This window comes from Canis aureus, chromosome 9 (genome assembly GCF_053574225.1).
Source record: "Canis aureus isolate CA01 chromosome 9, VMU_Caureus_v.1.0, whole genome shotgun sequence".
In the NCBI taxonomy this organism is placed as follows: Eukaryota; Metazoa; Chordata; class Mammalia; order Carnivora; family Canidae; genus Canis; species Canis aureus.
This window is the reverse complement of record NC_135619.1, coordinates 11,079,671-11,106,798: the sequence shown is the minus strand read 5'-3', so window position 1 is coordinate 11,106,798 and position 27,128 is coordinate 11,079,671.

Sequence of the window (27,128 nt, the reverse complement as noted above, 5' to 3'; positions counted from 1 at the left end):
CTGATTTTACTATGCCATCATTTCTTCAGTGATAATAAGACTGAGGGAATTAGGGCTATACTGACGGATTTCTCTTCAGCTAGTAAAATAATCTCTATTCATGATAAAATTTCATCATGTTTTCTAAAAATGGAAATCAGTAGAAAATTGGATTTCAGTGAAATGTCCAGTGTGTCCTAACTATCTCATTGTAAGAAGTATTAACATTTCCTTAAATTTCTCAAAAAAGGTTTGCCTTGGTAAAGGGCTAGGTAGGTTGCTTAGATATTTTCTATCAATTTTTCTATATCTGTCTTTATCCATTTCTGAGTATCCATTTCCCAGAGAGGTGTCACTCACAATCTGATATTGTAGCTTTTGAGCAATATATTATTTGGTCAGTGAACCATTATAATTTTGTAACAAGATTTTTTTTCAGCCAGAAAATTGCTTTAACTTTTGACTGTGAAATATTTCAAAAGCAGAGAGAACATTTTAATGTTGATTTTTCTCATTTACCAGTTTTACCCATTTTAAAGTAATATATTGATTTATTAATATTTGAAAGTATCAGAAGCTCATAGATTTATAATAAAGATAGGTAGATTTCAATCCATTATAGCTATGTTTTTAATGATGGTAAGAATATTCTAATTTTGGCTTGTGGAGGCTTCTCAAATTAAAACCAAAAGTCCCTTGACCATAAAAATAGTAGTCTTTCAGAACTTCCTTCATTTCTGGTATAAATACTAATCTAAGTTCATGTTTATGGATTCTTGCCACCGACCTGGATTTTAGTCCTTTTTCCCAAGAAATCCTGGTTCCTTTTAGTGAAGAATAGTATTTAGAGACACATCCCTGAGAATGGAAATAATCTTTGTGGGTGGATTTATCATTTCTTGGAAATGAGTAGACAATAATAAGAAATCTGTAACTTTTTTGCTTTTTAAACTACTTTATTTTTTTACTATTTCAAATTTTTATTTAAATTCTAGTTAGTTAACATATGATGTAATATTAGTTTCAGGAGTAGAATTTAGTGATTGATCACTTACCCCCAGTGCTCATTACAACAAATACCCTCCTTAATATCATTTAGTCCGTCTCCCCACCCATTTCCCCTCCAGCAATCTTCCGTTCATTCTCTACAGTTAAGAGTCTGTTATATGGTTTTCTTCTCTCATTTTTCCCCCTATGTTCATCTGTTTAAATTCCACATAAGAGGGATCCCTGGGTGGCTCAGCGGTTTAGCGCCTGCCTTGGGGCCCAGGGTGTGATCCTGGAGTCCTGGGACTGAGTCCCACATCAGGCTCCCTGCATGGAGCTTGCTTCTCCCTCTGCCTGTGTCTCTGCCTTTCTCTCTCTCTCTCTCTCTCTCTCTCTCTCTCTCCCTCCGTCTCTCATGAATAAATAAATAAAATCTTTATAAATAAATAAATAAATAAATAAATAAATAAATAAATAAATTCCACATAAGATTGAAATCATATGGTATTTGTCTTTGATATTACTTAGCATAGTGTACTCTAGCTCCACGCACATTGTTGCTAATGGCAAGAATTCATTTTTTATGGTTAATATTCCATCATATATGTATACCACATCTTCACTATTCATCACTTACTTGATGGACATTTGGGCTCTTTCCATAATTTGTTTATTGTTGATAATGTTGCTATAAATATTGGGGGGCATGAACCCCCTTTGAATCAGTATTTTTGTATCATCTGGGTTGCTACTGACTAGTGCAATTTCAAGGTCATAGGGTAGGTCTATTTTAAACTTCTTGAGAAATTTCCATACTTTTTTCCAGAGTAGCTCCTCCAGTTTGCATTCCTACCAGCAGTGTAAGAGGGTTTCCCTTTCTCTGTATCCTTGCCAATATCTGTTCCTGTGTTGTTCATTTTAGCTATTCTGACTGGTGTGAACTGATATCTCATTGTAGTTTTAATTTGTATTTCCCTGATGATGAGTATGTTGAGCATCTTTTCATGGGCTTGTTGGCCATCTGTATGGCTTCTTTGAGAAAATGTTCATGTCTTCTGACCATTTTTTAACTAGTTTTTTTTTGTGTGTGTGTGTTTGTATGTTTTTTGAGTTTGATAAGTTCTTTATAGATTTTGGATACTAACTCTTTATCAGATATGTCATATGCAAATATCTTCTCTCATCTCAAAGGTTGCCTTTTAGTTTTGTTGATTGTTCCCTTCACTGTGTAGAAGCTTTTTATCCTGATGAAGGCCCAATAGTTCATCTTTGCTTTTGTTTCCCATGGGTCCAGAGACATGCCTCCTAAGAAGTTGCTATTGCTGATTTCAAAGAGGTTGCTACCTGTGTTCTCCTCCATGATTTTGATGGTTTCCTATCTCACATTTAGTCTTTCATCCACTTTGAATTTATTTTAGTGTATGGTATTAAAAAAAAATGGTTCAGTTTCATTCTTCTGCATATGGCTATACAATTTTCCTAGAATCATTTGTTAAAGACTTTCTTTTTCCCACTGGATACTCTCTCCTGCTTTGTCAAAGATAAGTTGACCAAGAAATCTGTATTTTTTAAAGGAATATATATCATGAGTTCCTACAGATATTTTCAGTCAAACAACATTTACAGGGCTTTTGCTTCATTTCTTCAATTTTTCCCATTGTATTTTTTCCCTTATCTAAAAATCTTTGTTTCTAATAGCATTAACATAATTTGTTATCCCAATACAACACTATTACCAGTACTGATATAATTAATAAAAATATAAGGAATTTGAAAATTTTTTGAACTTTCAAAACTTTAGTATTACCATAACTACTCTTCACAATTTGTCTATCAGTTCTGTACACTATTATGTTCATTTGTTTAACTTATTTTTAATTTTAAAGCACTTACATATAGACATATGTGTATATATATTTCATATATGTGTATATTTTACAATTCAGTAGATACTTGTATATTTAAATTTACATTATAAGTTAAAATTCAAAAGAATTCTAACTTTTTATACCTGTCCCCCAATACCTATGCCTATTTTTCCCATCTCCATTGATAACCTTTTTACTTCAGTGCTTATGTATCTCTATACTTTCCTAGATAAATGGTAGCTTTATTTTAGCATATTAAACACATTTTCCCCCACTTTGATGTATTTCACTTACATAGCCCAGAGGATCTACATAGCAGTAAATAGAAATGTTTCTTATTTCTTTTACAGATGCAAAATACCCTATTGTATAGATGTTCCCTGGTTTACTCAAATTCATCCCTTATTGATAAACTATTAGGTTACTTTTAGTCTTTTTCTGTATTGATTAGTTATTCCAGTAAATTTTAGTCACTGGTTTCTTTATTCAAAATTCATTCAGTTGTTTGTAGTCAGTGGATGGATGAGGTCATCTCTAGTGGGTTTATCTAGATGGTTTATTTCATCTTGAATTGATGACTAATGAAATTTAGCAAAGAATGTTTCTATAATCCTTGATTGTTTTAGCATTTATATATTCAATATTTCTAATGAGTGAGTAATCTAAAAAGTAAAATCTTCAGAATTTATTGGGCATTCTTTAATCATGTTCACACTTGCATAAATGATTGCTAAAAGAACACTTCTCCACTTACTTAGTAAAGCAGAGGAAAACAAATAGGGAGAAAAACTTTTTTTCCTGATACAATGTTTCTGTTTTCTGAGGAAAAAGTGAAAGAGTATTACAAAAATCAGTGCTTTCCTCCTTTTATTTTTTTTTTAAGTTTTCCTCCTTTTAAAAAAATCTTTAAAAAAAAAGTTTTCCTCCTTTCTTGAAGAAAGTCAAATTAGGTGTTTCCTGTAATGATGGATAGTCAAATACTAGGGAAGTTCTTCCTTCTTGAGATGTAGTTTTGCATTAATGGAGTTGTAAACTTGAATGGTCTGATAGCCAAATTCAGCCTACAAACAAAATTTGTATAGCCAAATTCCACTCTCTTCTGGTAGAGACATCCTCTTTATCTGGCCACAGCCCTTGAGCTTCCCTATTGGTTGTGTTCCTACAGCTTCACATTTTTATTATAAGTATTTGAACTGAAAGGCATTTGGGTTTATAAAACAGAACTGTAAGAATTTGGGTATTTTACCCAGAGAATGTGAAGTTAGGAGATTATACATTTAGATCTACTTTTTAAAACTTGATCCAACTTATTACATAGAACCTAGTGGTGGAACTTAAGGTATAATTGACATAGTTATTCATAGAATTAGAACCTGAGGGTGATTCTTGTTAAACATGATATATGCACAAGTAGAAAATTCTCTAGTTGGTTATTAGAATAACTTGGGAATTTACTTATCAAATGTTATTTGTGAAATTGATTTTTTATAATAGTTGACATACAATAATTCTTTGTCAGTGACCATTGTAAGAACTTCACCTAAAATACTATTCAATTCTTTCAACAAATCTATGAGCTGTTATTAGTTATTTCATAGATGAGGAGAATAAAGTATAGAAGACTTAACTAATTAGCTCTCAGCTGACAGCTCCATATTAGTAGGATTTGAACTCAGGCGTAGTAGACTCAGAGTCCATGCTCTTAGTACATCACTATGCTGTCTCTTCATTTATTTCCATCTTGAGTTAAGACAATTTCTGGTCAATTTTCCAAACATACCAGTTTTCTCTCTTTTGGCTTTGCTTGTGAAAGCATTGCTATAGCAACTGTGAGGTATGTGAGAGGAGAAACTTCACAAATCTGACCCTGTTAATCCCTTCCTTATGTTCATGGTGCTAACATTTAAAAAATATTTCCATTTAGAAAACATAAGTGTTAGCAAGATCAAAGAATAAGAATTAGTTGCTTCACTTTCAGGAATTGTTATTTTACAAAAGCTTCTTGGAAGAAGCAAATTTTAAAATGGCTCTCCTTAGAATGCTTTCAAGGCTCCATAATTCAGGGTACCTAACCTTATTTTCCAACATCAATCTTCTATCCAGGAAGCTCTGGCTTCCTGAGTTCCCTTTGGACTCACCTTTCTCACTACATCCCCTGTCATCTACCTGACACTGTTCAACCTGAAGTGTTATTTCCCCTTATACACATGCTTGTCAATATTTAAACCATTTCTTGAACTTCAGAAAAAGTCTAAATTTTATTCTTCTCAAGCCTACATTATTTTTTCTCCAAAATATTAGGATACATTTTGTTTGTTTTATTTAGGTTTTTTTGCGTCTTAAAGTATGTTTCTTGCATTATTATTTATTTGCTATATATGAATGTCTCATCTCTTCAAATAGATTGTAGGCGTTTTCAGGTGATTAGATAAATTTTATGCTTATCTTTTATTTTCACCCTAGCCCATGACTTAGTGTAGTTATTGTAATGAGAATGCATTAACCAAAACATTAATTTTAATTGAATGGAAGATTATTTCTCAGTGAGTTGAATTAATTCCATTTCCATGGCATATGTGGGACAGATATAAAGTGATGGCCACAAATTTGCTTTTCTAATGGTGTATGTGTGTATGGAATTAATCGGTTATTATGTAGGTAATATATATTTATATATAAATATATTATATATACACACACTCCCACAGAAAAGGCATATGTAAATATATCTACCATACACTATGTTCGCACACATACACAAACATACGTACACATATTCAAAAAGTAGTAGAGCTGAGTAGGGATTATGCCAGAACAAAGTCCTGGCAAATCAAAAACAAACAAACAAACAAACAGAAGAAGAAGAAAGAAGAAAGAGCTTTTATAACCTCTTATGTTGGCTATCTGAAAGTACTCATCTCTTTCCACTCACAGCTGCATTCCTAATTAAATTGAATGGGTTCAATTTTAGCTGAACATTAATGGTATAATTGCATTGCTGTAAGTAATTAAAACCTTATCCTACTTATCCTGACAGATGGTTTGGTTGAAAATTTCAACTGCAAAGGATAAAATTTATATGAGTACATTCTAGAGAATAGAACAATTCACTTATATTTTGATTCTCTGGGAAATAATTCCATAGACTTTTATTCCACTGAACTTTGCTGTGACAAGTTGTTTCAACCAGAAACATTATATATTTTTTAAAAAATTCTATGGATAATCATTTCTTTACACTGATATAAACTGATGTCACCTATATTGATGGTTTCACTTATTGCGATGGCTCAATAATTTATCGTAACACCTAACTTGAATCTTAGAACTTAGTCTAAGGGAATGGTTCTTATTTCAAGAAACAAGCTTTTTATTTCATATTACAAACACCTCTCTGACTCAAATAATCTTCCATACTTGTTTATCTTAAACATGTTAAATGAATTAAAGGAAAATTAGACCTATATTGTGTTAATGAAATGTTCCAATATCTGTGAAGTTTATTCATCAATTGTGCATGACAGCAACTTTACAACATACCATTAAAGATGTTCTACTCCACAGTATTATGAAGACCCTAGGTTATTTTTGAATAGGGGACTTGTCTTTAATGGAAACAAATAATTATATTGACATATATGAAATTTCAGAATTACTGTTATAATATCTAATTTAATGTACTTTGAATTGTGCATAAAATATATGAATCGAACTTTTTTGTTTTTCTGACAGGTTACCAAACAATCCCATGTAACCAGCTGATAATTATTTCTCGCACAAGAGATTTTTGGTAGTGAAGAATCGTTGACATTGAATATTCTACTGAGGGCGCAAAAAAATGTATATACTGACACTGCTATAGTAAAGCATCACAATTAACTCCAGAAACACAATTAACATCCAAAATTAACTCCAAATAAGCATACTTTTATCATAAAATTATACTAATATCTCAAAGATATCCCACCTCCTATTTATTATTGCAATTATATACTATTAAAATAGCCTTTCTTGGGCAGCCCTGGTGGCCCAGTGGTTTAGTGCCAACTTCCGCCCAGGGCGTGATCCTGGAGACCCGGGATCAAGTCCCACGTCAGGCTCCGTGCATGGAGCCTGCTTCTTCCTCTGCCTGTGTCTCTGCCTCTCTTTCTCTCTCTGTGTCTCTCATGAATAAGTAAATAAAATATTTTTTTAAAAAATAGCCTTTCTGAAAGGCAAAAATAAGATGCATGTGTGTATTCTTTTTCTGAAAATATCAATTTATTTACTGCCTATAAATACTCATAGTCGTCTTTTTATAAGCAGGTTTACTGATTTAAACAAGTCCATTTACTTAAGTGTTACGCCTTCGAAATTTTTACTCACATACAAACATGCAGGTCTAAAATATCTGCATGTTATTGTTTGTTCTTTGCAAATTAGTATATTAAACTGATTTTTAAAAAAGATTTATTTATTTATTTATTTATTTATTAGAACAACACAGAGAGAAAGAGGCAGAGACACAGGCAGAGGGAGAAGCAGGCTCCATGCAGGGAGCCTGATGTGGGACTCGATCCCGGGTCTCCAGAATCACACCCTGGGCTGAAGGCGGTGCTAAACTGCTGAGCCACCGGGGCTGCCCTTAAACTGATTAATAAATAAGAATAGGAAGTTCTCATTTAACTCTTTTATCCTTGAGTTAAATTGCATTTATGACAGGCGCTGTTTTCCTCCAAACAAATCATGAGTCAGTTGAATGAAATATTATTTAATCTCATGATTATTTACTATCCATCATGAAACTAAATCATTTTTGAAGACCTACTATGTATTGAAAACTTCCTGGCTTTTTATTGAGTAATATGAAGGTCATGGTTTGGACTATTGCTTTTAGAAGAACTACACCCTTCCTTTGAAACATTGATCAAAATTCTGTCTCCACATGAATTTTACATATACATAAGTGGGTACTTGGTAATTTGTGTTTTAAAATGTCCTATTTGAAATCTGTGGTGCACCCAAGGATATAATAAATTATAAGAGGGTAGTGTTCTATTATTACTGCCCACATTGACAGATTTAAATAGTATTTACTAAATCTATATATGCCAGGAACATAACCAAATGATAAAGAATAAAATAAGGACAAGAGAGGCAAGGTCACTGCCATAATAAAACTTACCTAACTCTCTGAAGAAAGTCCATGGTATTTTGATAGGGATTGCATTAAATGTGTAAATTGCCCTGGGTAACATTGACATTTTCACAATATTAATTCTGCCAATCCATGAGCATGGAATATTTTTCCATCTCTTTGTGTCTTCCTCAATTTCCTTCAGAAGTGTTCTATAGTTTTTAGGGTATAGATCCTTTACCTCTTTGGTTAGGTTTATTCCTAGGTATCTTATGCTTTTGGGTGCAATTGTAAATGGGATTGACTCCTTAATTTCTCTTTCTTCAGTCTCATTGTTAGTGTATAGAAATGCCACTGATTTCTGGGCATAAATTTTGTATCCTGCCACGCTGCCAAATTGCTGTATGAGTTCTAGCAATCTTGGGGTGGAGGCTTTTGGGTTTTTTTTTGTTTTTTTTTTTTATGTGATACAGTATTATTAACTGTATTAATAATGTGCCATGCTGTACATTATATCCCCAGGTACCCCAAGTGTGTACCTTTTGACTTCCTTTACACATTTCACCCACCCTTCCACCCCTGCCTCTAGCAAGCACCAATCTGATCTCTATAAACATGTTCTTTAGTTTTTGTTCTTGTTTTAGATTCCACATAGATGAGATCATACAGTATTTATCTCTCTGACTTATTTCATTTCACGAAGGCTTTTGGGTTTTCTATGTAGAGTATCATGTCATCGGCGAAGAGGGAGAGTTTGACTTCTTCTTTGCCAATTTGAATGCCTTTAATGTCTTTTTGTTGTCTGATTGCTGAGGCTAGGACTTCCAGTACTATGTGGAATAGCAGTGGTGAGAGTGGACATCCTGTCTTGTTCCTAATCTTAGGGGAAAGGCTCCCAGTGCTTCCCCATTGAGAATGATATTTGCGGTGGGCTTTTCGTAGATGGCTTTTAAGATGTTGAGGAATGTTCCCTCTATCCCTACACTCTGAAGAGTTTTGATCAGAAATGGATGCTGTATTTTGTCAAATGCTTTCTCTGCATCTAATGAGAGGATCATAAGGTTCTTGGTTTTTCTCTTGCTGATATGATCAATCACATAGATTGTTTTACGAGTGTTGAACTAGCCTTGTGTCCCGGGGATAAATCCTACTTGGTCATGGTGAATAATTTTCTTAATGTACTGTTGGATCCTATTGGCTAGTATCTTGTTGAGAATTTTTGCATCCATGTTCATCAGGGATATTGGTCTGTAATTCTCCTTTTTGGTGGGGTCTTTTTCTGGTTTTGGAATTAAGGTGATGCTGGCCTCATAGAACGAATTTGGAAGTACTCCATCTCTTTCTATCTTTCCAAACAGCTTTAGGAGAATAGGTATGGTTTCTTCTTTAAACATTTGATAGAATTCCCCTGGGAAGCCATCTGACCCTGGACTCTTGTATCTTGGGAGGTTTTTGATGACTGCTTCAAGTTCCTCTCTGGTTATCGGCCTGTTCAGGTTTTCTATTTCTTCCTGTTCCAGTTTTGGTAATTTGTGGCTTTCCAGGAATGCGTCCATTTCTTCTAGATTGCCTAATTTATTGGCATATAGCTGTTCATAATATGTTTTTAAAATCGTTTGTATTTTCTTGGTGTTGGTAGTGATCTCTCCTTTCTCATTCATGATTTTATTAATTTGAGTCTTCTCTCTCTTCTTTTTAATAAGGCTGGCTAATGGTTTATCTATCTTATTAATTCTTTCAAAGAACCAACTCCTGGTTCTGTTGATCTGTTCCACAGTTCTTCTGGTCTCGATTTCGTTGAGTTCTGCTTGAATCTTTATTAACTCTCTTCTTCTGCTGGGTGTAGGATCTATTTGCTGTTTTTTCTCTAGCTCCTTTATGTGTAGGGTTAGCTTTTGTATTTGAGTTCTTTTCAGTTCTTGTATGGATGCTTGTATTGCGATGTATTTCCCCCTTAGGACTGCTTTTGCTGCATCTCAAAGATTTTGAACGGTTGTATCTTCATTCTCATTAATTTCCATGAATCTTTTTAATTCTTCCTTAATTTCCTGGTTGACCCTTTCATCTTTTAGCAGGATGGTCCTTAACCTCCACGTGTTTAAGGTCCTTCCAAATGTCTTGTTGTGATTTAGTTCTAATTTCAAGGCATTATGGTCTGAGAATATGCAGGGGATGATCCCAATCTTTTGGTATCGGTTCAGACCCGATTTGTGACCCAGTATGTGGTCTACTCTGGAGAAAGTTCCATGTGCACTTGAGAAGAATGTGTTATTTTAAGATTTGTGTGGAATCAGAAAAGATCCCGAATAGCCAGGGGAATTTTAAAAAAGAAAACCATATCTGGAGGCATCACAATGCCAGATTTCAGGTTGTACTACAAAGCTGTGGTCATCAAGACAATGTGGTACTGGCACAAAAACAGACACTTAGATCAATGGAACAGAATAGAGAACCCAGAAGTGGACGGTGACCTTATGGTCAACTAATATTCGATAAAGGAGGAAAGACTATCCATTGGAAGAAAGGCAGTCTCTTCAATAAATGGTGCTGGGAAAATTGGACATCCACATGCAGAAGAATGAAACTAGACCACTCTCTTTCACCATACACAAAGATAAACTCAAAATGGATGAAAGATCTAAATGTGAGACAAGAGTCCATCAAAATCCTAGAGGAGAACACAGGCAACACCCTTTTTGAACTAGGCCACAGTAACTTCTTGCAAGATACATCCACAAAGGCAAAAGAAACAAAAGCAAAAATGAACTATTGGGACTTCATCAAGATAAGAAGCCTTTGCACAGCAAAGGATACAGTCAACAAAACTCAAAGACAACCTACAGAATGGGAGAAGATATTTGCAAATGACGTATCAGATAAAGGGCTAGTTTCCAAGATCTATAAAGAATTTATTAAACTCAACACCAAAGAAACAAACAATCCAATCATGAAATGGGCAAAAGACATGAACAGAAATCTCACAGAGGAAGACAGACATGGCCAACATGCACAGGAGAAAATGCTCTGCATCACTTGCCATCAGGGAAATACAAATCAAAACGACAATGAGATACCACCTCACACCAGTGAGAATGGGGAAAATTAACAAGGCAGGAAACCGCAAATTTGGAGAGGATGTGGAGAAAAGGGAACCCTCTGACACTGTTGGTGGGAATGTGAACTGGTGCAGCCACTCTGGAAAACTGTGTGGAGGTTCCTCAAACAGTTAAAAATAGACCTGCCCTATGACCCAGCAATTGCACTGTTGGGGATTTACCCAAAGATTCAGATGCAATGAAACGCCAGGACACCTGCACCCCGATGTTTCTAGCAGCAATGTCCACAATAGCCAAACTGTGGAAGGAGCCTCGGTGTCCATCGAAAGATGAGTGGATAAAGAAGATGTGGTCTATGTATACAATGGAATATTCCTCAGCTATTAGAAATGACAAATACCCACCATTTGCTTCAACATGGATGGAACTGGAGGGTATTGTGCTGAGTGAAGTAAGTCAATCGGAGAAGGACAAACATTGTATGTTCTCATTCATTTGGGGAATATAAATAATAGTGAAAGGGAATATAAGGGAAGGGAGAAGAAATGTGTGGGAAATATCAGAAAGGGAGACAGAACATAAAGACTCCTAACTCTGGGAAACGAACTAGGGGTGGTGGAAGGGGAGGAGGGCAGGGGTGGGGGTGAATGGGTGATGAGCACTGAGGAGGGGGGCACTTGACAGGATGAGCACTGGGTGTTATTCTGTATGTTGGCAAATTGAACACCAATAAAAAATAAATTTATTAAAAAAAAAAGTTTCCTTCTAGTGGAGTAGACTAATTCCAAAGATAAACAAATAAATACTTAAGTTAGAAATAACGAGGTAGGAGGGCCCTTAGACATCTGGATAATAGCCCAAGGATTCTTTCCATTAGTTTGGTAAGATGAAAAACATATATGTAAATATATATGAGTACTAATAGACATTAGTGTGAGCAACTATCCAGAGGAAGTTTGCAAAAGTTCCTTGGTCCTAGAAGGCAAAGGTGAAATGCAGTTCTAACTTAATTAGAAAATGCCTCATGAAGGACATATATTTTTTACTCAAAATGCTAAAAATAAAAAAAAATAAATGCTAAAGTAATGATTAGGAAATAGGGTGGATATAGGGGGGAATAATACGATAGAGTATAGAAAGACTTAATAGAGAGTTTGAAAATTGTTTTCACAGAGAATATTGATTTGTTTCACAAAGGAAAAGAGAAAAACAAAATACATTCATGTTTGAGGAACAGATAAATCAAGAAAATGGTAGAAAATGTGAAGACATCTATTATCAGTGTACAGTTTTTCTTCAGTGATATAAAAACTAAATCTTTCCTTTTCAGAAATGATTGGATGAGTAATTCTGTTTATGATTCTTTCCCTCAAAGAGTGTTCCTCCAAATCACAGAAAAAAAATCTTTGGAGAAGTTTCAATGTCTACAATACCCTATTTTAAAGTTAAGGTGAGGGGATCCCTGGGTGGCTCAGTGGTTTAGCACCTGCCTTCCGGCCAGGGTGTGGTGCTGGAGTCCCAGGATCGAGTCTCACGTGGGCTCCCTGCATGGAGCCTGCTTCTCCCTTTGCCTCTGTCTCTGCCTCTCTCTTTGTGTGTGTGTCTCTCATGAATAAATAAATAAAATCTTAAAAAATAAAAATAAAGTTAAGGTGAATTAACATAGATTGGTCTGTAATAAGTCTATTGTAATGAAAGTCACCCTAAATATCTTATTACAAAGATACTTTTATATGCTGAACAATAAATTATTATGCTCACATTTAAACAATTTTAAATAATCAGAAATTAGATGGGAGAATATTTTAACTGGGCAGCCAAACTGGGAGTGGTCTGCATATGGAAATCACCATATTTACTAGATATAAAAATACAATTAAAGAGAATTTATAGGTAGAGTTATTATTTGAATTGCAATAGGATCAGTTAGGCATGTATTTAGTAATAAAAGTGCAAAATACAACCAAGTGAGATCACAAAAGAACAGAGCAATTATTACATGGGTCACCCAAATTAAAAATTGGCCTAAATAGGCTCTTCCCATCAGGAAAGCCTGTCTATGAGTAGAGGGGCTCCAAATACCTCACCAGGAGTCAGAGACAAGATTTCTATCCTTATAAAGAAACTTGCAAGAAAATCTCAGGGCCTCTGTTTCATAGCTGGCCCTCAGGAACAGGAGTCCAGGTATAAACTCTGGACCATGAGTAGAATTGTTAACAGTAGTCTAAGAGCTGCTATAGTGCTGAAAGTAGTAGTGGTATCAGAGTACCAAATAAAGTTAACAGTTAAACCAAAAGTAGAGGGACACCTGGGTGGCGAAGCGGTTGAACGTCTGCTTTCTGCTCAAGGCGTGATCCTGGAGTTCTGGGATCGAGTCCCACCTCAGGCTCCCTGCATGGAGCCTGCTTCTCTCTTTGCCTGTGTCTTTGCCTCTCTCTATGCCTCTCGTGAATAAATAAATATAATCTTTAAAAATAATAAAAATAAAATAAACTGAAAGTAGATAGCAAATTATTGAGATTTGCATTCAAGATTGGGATTAAGTTGATATTTGACACTAATTCCCAGAATGTGTAGCTAAAGCAATTTAAATATCTGTACTTTTGAGGCAGGACTGGTCCTAGGAAATTGCTGTAGAATATTCATTCCACATATTTGTACCCAGGAATTTTAATCTACTATGCAATATTCTTGGTAATTAGAATGCAAAGATGAAATAACTTGGTCTCCCAGACTAACAGCCAATACACAACAAAACATAGAAAAGTCTATTATCTTGTGTCATAACCATTTGTTTGTGTCCTCCCAGTTATTATATGTCTTAGCTTGGGCTGCTATAACCAAATACTCTAGGCTGGGTGGCTTAAACAATAGACATTGACTCATCTTAGTTCTGGAGGCTGGAAAGTCCACGCTCAAGGTGTCCATAGATATAGTTCTTGGTGAGGTCCTCTTGCTGGTTTACAGATGGTTGCCTTCTTGCTATAATCTCACATGAAGCCCTAGGGAAATATAAATGCATTCTCTTAGGACTGGCTTATGATTTAGTGTATGAAAAACATGAATACTGGGATTAATGATTCTTTTTCTTCTAATACGATTTATAGAGTATAAGGTAATGCTATCACATATTTGACTTCTCTGATTATTACATAAAATTATTTTTAAAAGTTAATTCACATTAGGTGCAAGATTTAAACAATTACCATTTTACAAATATGTCCCAGGGATACACTATTACACAATGTGAGAAATGGACAAAGAAGTGAGTTTTTTCCCTCTCTGATACAGGAAAATGGGGAAAATGCTTGAAGACATCCTTTAGCTGTGACGAGGGTACCAACTGTCCAGATTTGCCTTGGACTAAGTGAAGAAGACTGTTTTTGTGAGAACTATGGCTGTATCAATTCCTCTTGTTGTACAGACCATTGTAGGAATTCTGCATAATAAACATCAACAAAAATTTAATGGCATTCAACATTACACACATGTTCCTTAATCTCAGATCTGTTGATCAGCTGGAGTGACTCTGCTTCAAGCTGTGGGTCTCTGAATTTAGCTCTCTGTTTTTGCTCCAAGGTGTAGGCTAAAAAAGCAACAATTACCTGGGGCATATTATTTTCATAGTAGAGGTTGCATTCCCAGAAGGATAAGCAGAAACCGTCTCAACAGTGTCGCTTACACACATGGGAGATCATCCAAAGCCAGTTAATTGCTCAAGTCCACCCTCAAAGATATGGAAATGTGAATATTTTCTAAGCAATCATTTAATCTACAACAATGGCAAAATTGATATACTAATTTGAAGTGCAACATCTTTGTTGTTTCCTTTCTTGTTAGATTAGTATGCTAGAAAGTTTTGTGCTTCCTTGAGCAGTAAATTCACTTTTTAACTTGGAAGATTTTGTTATTCCTTACATTCATTATTTCTAACTTAAAGTTGAATTTAAATGACTTTTTGATGTAGTTATTTGAATTCAATTGCCTTGAAGCCATCAAACATTTCCCCTCTCCTTTAGTATTGTCAGATAAAATATAGGACACCTAGATATATTTGAATTTTAGGTAAACAATGAATAAATGTTTCATATAAGTATGTCCCAAATATGTGTTTGTGTATGAAATTCAAATTTAACTGGACATCCTGTATTTTGTTAACTCAGACAATATACTCTCATTTAACCAATATATTGACCAATGTCCTTTGAGTTTCCTAATAGGTTCTTATTGGGAACCAGAGACTTCCAAGGATAAAAAATATGAGTTTCTACCCCACGAAGCTTAGTCTAGACAGAGAAGTTTATGATTACATTACTGTGACAAAGTTTGTGAATGGCTTAAGATATTATTCCATATATGCTATTGAAGCATATGAAGAGGCAATTGACCAAGAGTGGGAAGGTGAGGTAGGGGTTTTCTTTGGTACAGATATTTGGTGAAAGAAATAGGATAAATTAAAGGTCAGCTTTAACATGTACATAACCTTATTAGGCAATTCACTTGTCCATGAAAAGAGAATGTAATTTCTGCTATAGAGAGTGTTGCTACATGCTTATGTGGCAGGGTATTTTGTTACTCAACTTTTACGGAGAATGTTGCTTCCTTAAATTGTCAAGTTTGAAGAATTTAACCAAGTTCCAGAAATCTCTCTTTTTCTTTCTTCTCCTTCTTCAACATTGTCATTTTATTTCTTTATTACAGTTTATATTACCATTACTACTGTCTACATTTTACTTAAGCCTAATACTTTTCTATTCATTTTTTAAATATTTTATTCATTTATTTATGAGAGACACAGGGAGAAGCAGAGAAAGGGGCAGAGACAGGAGAAGCAGGCTCCATGCAGGAAGCCCAATGCGGGACTCGATCCCAGGACTCTGGGATCACACCCTGAGCTGAAGGCAGATGCTCAACCACTGAGCTACCCAGGCGTCCCTTAAGCCTAATATTTTAAAAATGATTTTCATTGGCATTATTTAATATAACTTGTGAATTAACTCTGTGAAGAAACAAAGCAGATAAATGTTGTCATTGACATTTTGTATTGAATGAATCAGAAGTTCAGAGAATCTAAAAATACATTTTTAATCATAAAAATAATATCATAAGCCTTGATTTTAAATCATCTGACTCCACTGACCTTGTCTTTTATGTTACATTATAATGTCTTGATTCTCCTTCATCTCATAATATGATAGTCCTATAGATGTGAATTATATGAATTTGGGGATATTAGGCAGTATGGAGAATGGACAAAATTTCTTTTCCTGAATTTGGTTCCAGACACCAAACATAGAATGCAGCATTCATCAAAATAATTGGACTTTTATTATTTTCAGCTGTCAATCTCTAAGCAGCTAAGTTGGAACAAATATAAGAAATGAGGAAAGGGTTTGTGATCTCATCAAATTTAATTCTTTACTGGGCCAGGATTATTATATTTTACCATCCGCATTGCATTTTTATTCCCCTCCTGGATTTTTGTCTAATGTATTTGATGACATTACTGTAGAATTGAGATCTAAAGAAATTATCAGAAGACTACCTATAAAAACCAATTTTGTGTGGACCGCAATACATTATCTTAAAACTTCATTTTAATTGTTACCTGCTTTTAAATGAAATTGAGTTCCTCAATTTACAGAAGTAAAATCTTGAAATATTATCTAAAGTGTTTAATATTCAGGTGCACAGTCTGATTTAATCAGTTATGAGTGCTACACATTCAAAGGAATGAATAAACTGCATATACATAATCAACAATATATTATTTCTAATTGAGTTCAATGCCTCAATGAGTTTAGCTTATTTTGCAATGTTGGAAATGTTTGTAATTCACTTGGAAATGAATTCTTCTTTACTGTGGACAGATTTATGAGAAACTAAACTAACTACCTAACTAACTTTGGTTAACTGTGTGGCACTTTTACCTTTTCAGAGTTGGTTATATGAGCTTAAGTTGTACAGAACACTGTGTGGTATTTCTATACATTAAATTGGTTACCTTACCAATTTCAGATACTACAATTTAGAGTGTTTAGTCCTATTATGTCCATTTGGGCTTCACTCAATTTCTTTTTTCCCCTTTCCTCATCTCTCTCTCTCTCTCAATCTCTATCTCCCCTCCCTTCCCACCCTTTTCCCTCTCCCTCTTTCTTTCTCCTTTTTCTATTTCTCTCCCACTCTTCTTTTTGTTTTCAAAGTGTAGGGTTGTAAAACATGAAGTGATTGTCCACAAATTGTGAGTGGGTTAAAGATTATTACTTCAGTGTTTGCTCTTTAACTTTATAGATTGTAATATGTTGCTATACAACCAGAAAAATTAGATGATTGAATAGATCTCCTTCTTGAGAACATATAAATGTCTATTATTGTCTACCTTTAAACAATTTGTAATCATTGCCCTCAAAACATTGAGATGAGGCAAACTCATTTTTAGGCTGCTTATAAAATAATTATTAACAATATATTATGAAGGCATGATTCATTCATGTGCAAAATTCTATTAGCTTTTCTAACATTAAAAGCACAGTGGATACATTATAAGGAACTTAAAACCGAACAGGTCAAAGTCCTCAATTCATGAAATTCACATTGCGTTCTAATAAGGACCTCTCTAATTTGAAAAAGGAAGGCAAACAGGAAAAGATCAAATGTACCAATGGAAATAATTACTGAATTAGATAAAAGGGCTTATGGAAAAGAGGTAATATTTATGATGTATTCTAGAGAGTAAATTGTACAGCATTTTAATTTCATTGAGAATATTTCATGAAATAATGAGTAACTTTCATCAGAAAAAAATCAGTTTATGAATTTTGAGATACCAGATTCCATTTTCAAGAAACGTGGAAATTTCCTTTCAAGAATTTTTAGAGGTTTATGGCTGATAATTATATCTGACATTTTTAAATTATACGGTTTAAAAATATATTTGAATAACACCAGTTAGCTACTTTGGGAAGTATAATATCACAGACTATTAAATATATGATACATACCATCATTGATATAGACAATGGAAAGGACTTTTATAATCTTTTAATACACTGTCATGTTATAGATGACTGACTAAAAGATCTTTTTGACAGTTTCCCTGTAACAAAAACAACAAAAACTTTTTTAAAGATTAATGGAAATACTCAGCCATATTTAGGCTCTCAAAATCCCCACTGGACCTAAAATTCTTAGATCAATTATTGTGCCCCTCTTTCTCTCACATGAAGTGATCTGATAGGAGGAGGTGCCTGTAGAAGACACTTTATTGTCACAGAATAATTTCCTTGGTACAACAGAGTCACTGAGAATGGACTTTCAGTGTGGTCAAATTCCTGTCAACAGGGTATTCATTTTTCTTTGATAGTCTAGCTTTTACCTTGTGAATTGGAGACATAGGCAGAAACAGATCTCTTTAGAAACTTCAAGGAAATATAACATCAACTATCAGAGCTCAAGATAAGTTATCTTCAGATCTCTAAAATTAGATTTGCCGTTTCTGTTGGAGACTCTGATTTTTCTCTGACCAAGTACTTACATACACATTCACTTTCTCCACAGGGCTATTTTGAAGTCCTCAGCAATTCTGTTTGGTATTCTAGCCTGAGGAATGCACCAAGTGAGGTGACCTATTTTAACCTTGGTGGAGTGAAGAAGTGATGTAGGCCTGACTGAAAGATAAACCAAATATTACATCCTATTTGTTTTCCTTCTGAGTAGTGTGGCATTATTCATTCTTTGAAATAATAACACTTTAATACTACTGTTATCATTTGACAGAATTAAAAATTTGTGTCACCATAGTGACTTCATAAATATAACAAAACTATTCCTGAGATTCTTCTATTTTTATACAGTTTACCTATACATACTAGAATTAATGGTGCAGTTTGTTATGCTAAAGTACCATTTTTATGCATTTTACTGAAACTCTGTTATATGACCACAATTAAACAGAAACTCAGAATAATGTTCTGAGCTTGAACTTCAAAGGGAAATTCCCTGAATAGAATCAATGACATAACATAGTAATGTCACCTACAGTATTAGAAAGTCAGTGAGACTCCAAGATAAGAGTAGTTAACTAAAGTCAGAATGGCTGGGTTCTAGCTCTTAATAAATTTATATTGCTATGCGCTTCTGTTAGGCTTCCATTTTCATCAAAGTATTACCTGTATAGTTCAAGGGATTCTGAGTATCAAATGATGGTGTGTGTTGACTTGAAAACTAAAAAGTATATCAATATACATTACTGTCATCCATAGTTTTACAAAAAAGTCATTATTGCATAGATCTTGAGGAAAGATTTCAATGTTTTTTAAACTTGTCAAGATAAATTACTAAAAATCTAAAATGTCTAAACATTTTGTATTACAAATTCATACCTATATCATGAATGCTACCATTGATTTTTTTTAACATGATATTAGCTTCCTACCCATTGATACAGGAAGTCTATGATCTAGTTCTATAAATCAGATGGGGTAGAGAGGAAACTTTCTTGGACTTTGCTTCTCTTGTGTTTTTTTTTTTTTTTTACACTGTGCAGTATATTAAACAGTGATTCACCCACCATTACACAGCAATGATTAGAATATTAAGTAGCTCTAAACCTATTACATTTATCTTTTTTCACTTGTGATAAAATGGGAAGATTCCTTAGACTGGAACCATATCTAGGTTTGACCATAAGCTTCATTATTGTTACTTATAAAATAGTGCACTTGGAGGTTAAGTAGCCACACACACACACACACACACACACACACACACGTGCACTCATCAAGTATAAGTTAATATTTAAAATTTTAGGAAAGAAGCACACATATATAGCATATATAAACCCAGAGCATTAAACATTACCAAAACCTCTGTTGAGTCAAAATTTTAGAGATATTTATAAATCCACACATGGTATTGAGTTTAATCTCCAAATTCTGACTGTGATAATTGAAATACTCAACTTTGATGTCCGGAATTCTCTTTTTGGCTTTCTTTTCCCATGTATATCTCTTTCCTTTGATCGTTCCTTACATGATCATGGTGGAAGAACTCAAACTCTTTATTATCATTCTGTTCTCTCTATACAGTGTCTTTAGATGAGATATTTAATACTGTATCTTCACCAACAACTTCTCTCCTATCTTTCAGACCAATATAACCCAGTTCTTAATATCTCATTTAGGATGTTCTACAAGCACATTAATGTGTCTAGAAAGCATGAAGCATCATCCCTCCTTTCCAAACTATTTTTGTATATTGCTCTCTTCAAAGATTAATCCAGTGTAGTGTGATTTAGCCTGGTGTTTTAGATAGACCCATGGAACTCATTAAATAGTATGAATTCTTATTAGTCATAGGATGAGTTCAGTCAGATTCTTAAAGAAGTCTGTGATTCCCAAATGTTCAGAATAGCAGTGTTAGAGAAACAAATAGGAAACAGGGAGCCATTTTACTCTACATTACTAAATCTCTATATTCTGTCAGGTATCAACATGCACAGATTAATATTTGAATCTTCTGCTACATTCCCCTCATCACAGGCTTAACCTAAACTATCAGTACTTCTTTTTTTTTAAGATTTTATTTATTTATTAGAGATACACAAAGAGAGAGAGAGAGAGAGAGAGAGAGAGAGAGAGAGGCAGAGACACAGGCAAAGAGAGAAGCAGGCTCCATGCGGGGAGCCCGACATGGGACTCGATCCCAGGTCTCCAGGATCAGGCCCTGGGCTGAAGGCAGCGCTAAACCGCTGAGCCACCGGAGCTGCCCACTATCAGTACTTCTTGTCTGAGTTATTGCAAATGTATCCTGTCCAATATTTCTACTGTCTGCTCCTCCAATCTTCTGTGCTGCTGCTGAAATACCTTTGCTAAATTTCATATTTGACTGCAATTTCCCTGCTCAAAACCCATAAATAGGCCCCATTTAGCTTTCTGAGAGGATTTTAACAGTCAGAAGCTCCGTATTGTCTGAGATGTCCTCCTTTCACATTAACAGTTTGGAATCATTGCTGTAATGACAGGCAGGTACTAAGTGGAATGCATATCTTTCAAGTGAGGTATTTTGAGCAAAAAATAAAAGATGAAGTTACTTACTTACATTGTTGGCCTCTGCCTACCTCTCTAGCTTTATTTCTCACCATTCAGATTTTATGCATTCTCTCATCCAGTCACAATGAAGTCAGGGAAGTTATTCAAATTGACCGTATTTTTTTCACTGCCTTTCAGTGTGTTGTTACCTCTGGAAATGTCCTTCCTAGCATTATTTACCTAACCTCTAATAGTTCTTTAAATTTCAGCTTATGTTTTACTTCCTACTCTTGTCCTCTGTATTATTTAGGTCCCCACTTATGTGCTCCAAGAGTATTCTACGCATACTTGTACCACAGCATTTATTACTATGTTGTGATCATGAATTAATATTATTTGTCCCTCAGCAGACTGTAAGCTGAACAGAACAGAGACCTTTTTATATGTAATAATGTTAGCACTGAATAAAGTTCTGTTGAATGAATGACTGAATTTTTGTTCTATCATTCATTGGCTATGTAACCTTGAGTAAAAAATAACTTAAAGCCACTCAGTGTTGTTTTATCTTTCTCAGTGCTGTTTTTCTTATCAGTCATATGGAAATAATAATGACATCTACTTTAAAGACCTATTTTAAAACAAATAAGATCGTGGCAGTCTATTGTGAGTTGTCACGCCATTACTTATTAGTGTTCTAAAATTTGCAAATGGTTTTTATACAAATAAGAGTAGATTCAGATAATCATTGGATTTTATTACTTCTGCTTATTCACATATAATTATTTGGAAGGTGGAATATTTAAATGCTAGAGATCCCTGAAATGTACACCAGAATGAGCCACATAGAAACCTCCTCCATCTCATGCATCACGGCAGGAGGGAAATGATAACTTCTTATCTGTCATATGATTGTGCTCCTTAAACGTATGTTATTTTCTCTGCTCCTTTACAGCTTTATTTCACTTTCCTGAAAAATGTGATTAGAAAAAAATATTTTAAATGATTATTAGATTATAGATGCATTGGTGAGGGTGGAGAGAACTATATTAGAAAAGCATCTGGAAATTGATGTTTATAATGATGCCTTTCTTAACCTGAGTTACATACTTTAAATTCCAACAGTTTGGGGGGCACCTGGGTGGCTCAGTGTTTGAGTGTCTGCCTTTGGCTCAGGTAATGATCCCAGTGTCCTGGGATCCAGTCTCACATCAGGTTCCCCACAGGGAGCCTTCTTTTCCCTCTGTCTGTGTCTCTTCCTCCCTCTCTCTGTGTCTCCCATGAATAAATAAATAAAATCTTAAAAAAAAACTTCCAACAGTTTGGCCAGGTAAGGAGATCCAACAAACTATTGCAGTTACTTCTGAATATTGAAATCTCCTTATAGTTTTGAAAATCAGCTTCAAGAACAGTGGATATGTTTTTCGAAACTTAAGTATAAAAACATAAACAGAAGATAAAATAAAGGAGTTGAGTGAAATACGATATAAAATAAGAATAGGAGGAAAATTTTTGTGAGCCTTGTATAGCATGTACGTTGATATAGGCCATTGTGGGAGTATGCCCATCATGAAGATTAGCAAGTGCTTCAAATCAGGAATTCATCTTCTGTCTTTAAGAGCCAGATGACCAGCACCACCACTGGCAATTAGGAGAAATTGAAGGAACATTTGGAAGAGATAGCCATAAGTAAATCCTAAAGAACCTGAATTCTAATAAACTCTATAATGCCACATAGATACTCTTGAGTCTTCCCACCTAGAAATTTGTTTATGGAGGCTCTGTGAGCTTCAGAGTCAGGAGTTATTTGCTTAATAAACATATCCTAACTCAAATTAAATTATGTTTTTATGCATACATATGGAAAATTAAAGCTTTCCTTTTCTGAAGAGATACCTAAAAGGAAAAGAGTGGAAAACAAACTCGAATATTTTATCCTGATTTATGATATGAGTAATTATTATTTATTCAATAAACTTTTATTCTTAGAGCTGTTTTAGATTCACTGCAATACTGAATGGGAAGCACAGCAAGTGTCCATATGCTCTTTGACTCTCCACAAGCATAGCCTCTCCTATTATGAACAGCCTGCATCAGAGCAATAAATTTGTTACAATCGATAAACCTACACATCACTACCACCCAAAGTTTATAGTTTACATCAGGGTTTACTCTTGAGAGTGTACATTCTATAGATTTTGACACATGTATAAGGACATATACCCATTATAGTATCATACAGAATAGTTTCACTCTCCCCCAAAATCCTCTGAGTTCTGCTGGCTCAGTCCTTTCCCCTGGCCCTGCCCCCACTCCTAACCCCTGGAAATCAGTGATCTGATTTTTACTGTCTTTATAGTTTGCCTTTTCCAGAATACCATAGTATTAGAATCATACAGTGTGTGTAGCCTTTCAAATTGGCCACTTTTGCTTTTAATATGCATTTAAGTTTCTTCCATATCTCTTCATGAACTAATAGCTCATCTCTTTTTTATGCTGAGTAATATTCTATTGCTTGGATGTACCACAGTTTATTATCCATTCATCTATTGAAGAACATCTTGGTTGTTTCTAAGTTTTGGAAATTATGAATAAGGCTGCTGCAAATATTTGTGTGCAGGTTTTTGTGGAGGTATAGTTTTCAACTCATCAGGGTAAATGCCAAGGAGCTCAATTGCTGGATTGCATGTTAAGCCTATGTTTAGTTTTCTAAAGAATAACCAAACTGCCTTGGAAAGTAACTGTACCATTTTGCTTCTCAGCAGCAGCAAATGAGTTTTCCTTTTAGCGCATTTTCTTGCTAGCATCTGGCGCTACTATTCTGGATATTTGGCATTCTCATAGGCCTGTAGTGGTATCTCATTATTTTAATTTGTATTACCTTAGTGAACTATGATATTTTCATAGGTTTATCTGCCGTTCACAGTATCCTCAATGGTGAGGTATCTGGTCAGATTTTTTAAAATCAGGTTTTTCATTTCTAATAGCTGAGTAATATTCCATTGCTTCGACGTGGATGGAACTGGAGGGTATTATGCTGAGTGAAGTAAGTCAGTCGGAGAAGGACAAACATTGTATGTTCTCATTCATTTGGGGAATATAAATAATAGTGAAAGGGAGTGAAGGGAAGGGAGAAGAAATGGGTAGGAAATATCAGAAAGGGAGACATAACATAAAGACTCCTAACTCTGGGAAACGAACTAGGGGTGGTAGAAGGGGAGGAGGGCGGGGGGTGGGAGTGATTGGGTGATGGGCACTGGGGGTTATTCTGTATGTTGGTAAATTGAACACCAATAAAAAAAAAAAAAAAAAGAAAAAAATTTAAAAAAATAAAAAATAAATAAAATCAGGTTTTTCTTTTTTTTTACTGTTGAGTTCTAAGAGTTCTTCGCAGATTTTATATAACAGTGCTTTATCCATTATGTCCTTTATTAATGTTTTCTACCATTCTGTAGCTCATTCTCCTAATCCCTGATAAGAGATTTCTCTTACTACAAATAAAAACTGTTTAGAGTATAATTTTAAAAGAATATTAAGTGCCAGAGTTTTTTTTTAAAAAAGAGTGTTCCTTTGAACTAATACTAATTACTTTTTTTTATAGGCCAAAGAATGATAGGAGGTTTCGGTATTCATGAATTTAATGCTCTAAGGTTTAGAGCTTGGAATTCTTACATAAATAGACTCTGTTTTAGGTTTAGACTAAAATAGATAAGTAGATAAAGGAGTTAAAGAAGGTAATACTCCAAAGCAAGATTTCTCTCCTCTGGCACTACTGACATTTTGGACTGATGATTCTTTTTTTTTTTTTTTTTAATTTATTTTTTATTGGTGTCCAATTTACTAACATACAGAATAACCCCCAGTGCCCGTCACCCATTCACTCCCACCCCCCGCCCTCCTCCCCTTCTACCACCCCTAGTTCGTTTCCCAGAGTTAGCAGTCTTTACGTTCTGTCTCCCTTTCTGATATTTTGTACAGGGTTTTCTTGTGCATTATAGATTTAGCCGCATTCCTGGCCTCTAGGCACTAGAAACTTCCTATCAAAGTTGTGACAATCAAAAATATTTCCTGAAATTGCCAAATGTCTCTTGAGAGTAAAATCCTTCCCATTTGAAAAGCCATTGTTCTAGTTTGATAATGGCTTATTTATAGAAACATATTATCTATCACATACTCACAAGGGCACATCTAAACAATTTCTTTGAACTCTTTCAGATCTTAAGCAGGAGCCCCTCAATTTCTAGGAGTAAACTAAAGCACTTAACATCTCATTATGGTCTTTAAATCAGAAAGATTAAAGGAGGTGCTAAGTTTTGACAGTTTTGTTTTTTGTGTTTTGTTTTTTTTTCCCTACAGTACACAGTTTATTTTCTCACCTTATTGAGGTAAAATTGACAAAGTTGTAATATATTTAAAGTATACACATTATAACTTGATGTACATAGACTTTTTGAAATTAATTAATTTACATTAATTAACATATCCTCACAGTCTTATCAACCATAGTAACTATGTTATACTTTACATCCTCAGATATATAACATCCAAAGACATATAATACATGGCAATTATGAATAATGCTTCAATGAACACAGAAGTACTGATAGATCTTCAAGAGAGTAATTTTGTTCTTTTGCATATACTGTCTATGCAAAAGTAAAATTGATGGATCATATGGTAATTCTACTTTAAATTTTTTTAGGAGGGATCCCTGGGTGGCGCAGCGGTTTGGCGCCTGCCTTTGGCCCAGGGCGCGATCCTGGAGACCCAGGATCGAATCCCACATCAGGCTCCCGGTGCATGGAGCCTGCTTCTCCCTCTGCCTATGTCTCTGCCTCTCTCTCTCTTTCTCTCTCTCTCTCTCTCTGTAACTATCATAAATAAATAAAAAAATTAAAAAAAAAAAAAGAAATACATTTTTTTAGGAGCTTTATACTGTTTTCCATAGTGGTTGCAACAGTTTACACTTCCACCAACACAATATAAGGATTCCTTCTCTACATCCTTGAAAGAATTTATTCCTTTTCTTTTTCCCATTCACCATTCTAACAGGTGTGAAGTGATATCTGTTTGTGGTTTTTATTTACCTTTTCACGATGATTCATGACTTTGAGCACCTTTTCATATGATGTTGACCATTTGCATTTTTCTTTGAAAAAAAATGTCTCTTCAGATCCTTTGCCAATTTTTAAAAATTGGGTTATTATTTTTTGCTATTGGGTTGCATTGAATTTATTGTATATTTTGGATATAACCCCTTATCAGATTTGTAGTTTGCAAATAGTTTCTTCCATTCCACAGGATGCCTTCTCTTTTGATGATTTCCTTTGTTTTGCAAACAAGATGCTTAGCATCTTCTGGCTTATGTTTTCTTACAAGAATTTTATGTTTTCAAGTCATATATTCAAGTCTTTAATCCATTTTGAGTTGGCTTTTACGTATGGCATAAGATAGGGGTCTCATTTTATTCTTTTGCCTGTGAACATCCAACTTTTGCAGCACCATTTTTTGAAGAAACTACCCTTTTCCTATTGTATACTCTTGGTTCTTTTGCCATAAATGATCATAACTGCATAGGTTTATTTCTGGACTTTCCTTTCTGTTCCATTAATCTGTGTGTCTGTTTTTATGTCAGTACCAGCTGTTTTAATTATTCAAGCTTTGTAATGTAGTTTGAAACCAGGATGCATAATGCTTCCAGCTTTGCCTGTTTTACTGAAAATTGCTCTGCTATTCAGGGCCTTTTGTGGTTCCATACAATTTGTAGGATTGCTTTTTCCTAATTCTGTGAAAAGTGCCATTGGAACTTTGATGGGGATTGCATTGAATCTGTAGGTCACTTTGGATAGTATGGGTTAACAATATAAATTATTCCAACCCATGAATATGGAATATCTTTCCATTTATTTGTGTTTTCTTCCATTTCTTTCATCATTTTTTTTTTTTTTTTTAGAATTTTCAGTTTCACCTTTTAGGTTAAGTTTATTGCTAAATATTTTATTCTTTTTGATGCTACTGTAAATAGGATTATTTATTATTTTCTTAATTTCTTTTTCCAGTAGGTCATTGTTAGTACATAGAAACACACCTGATTTTT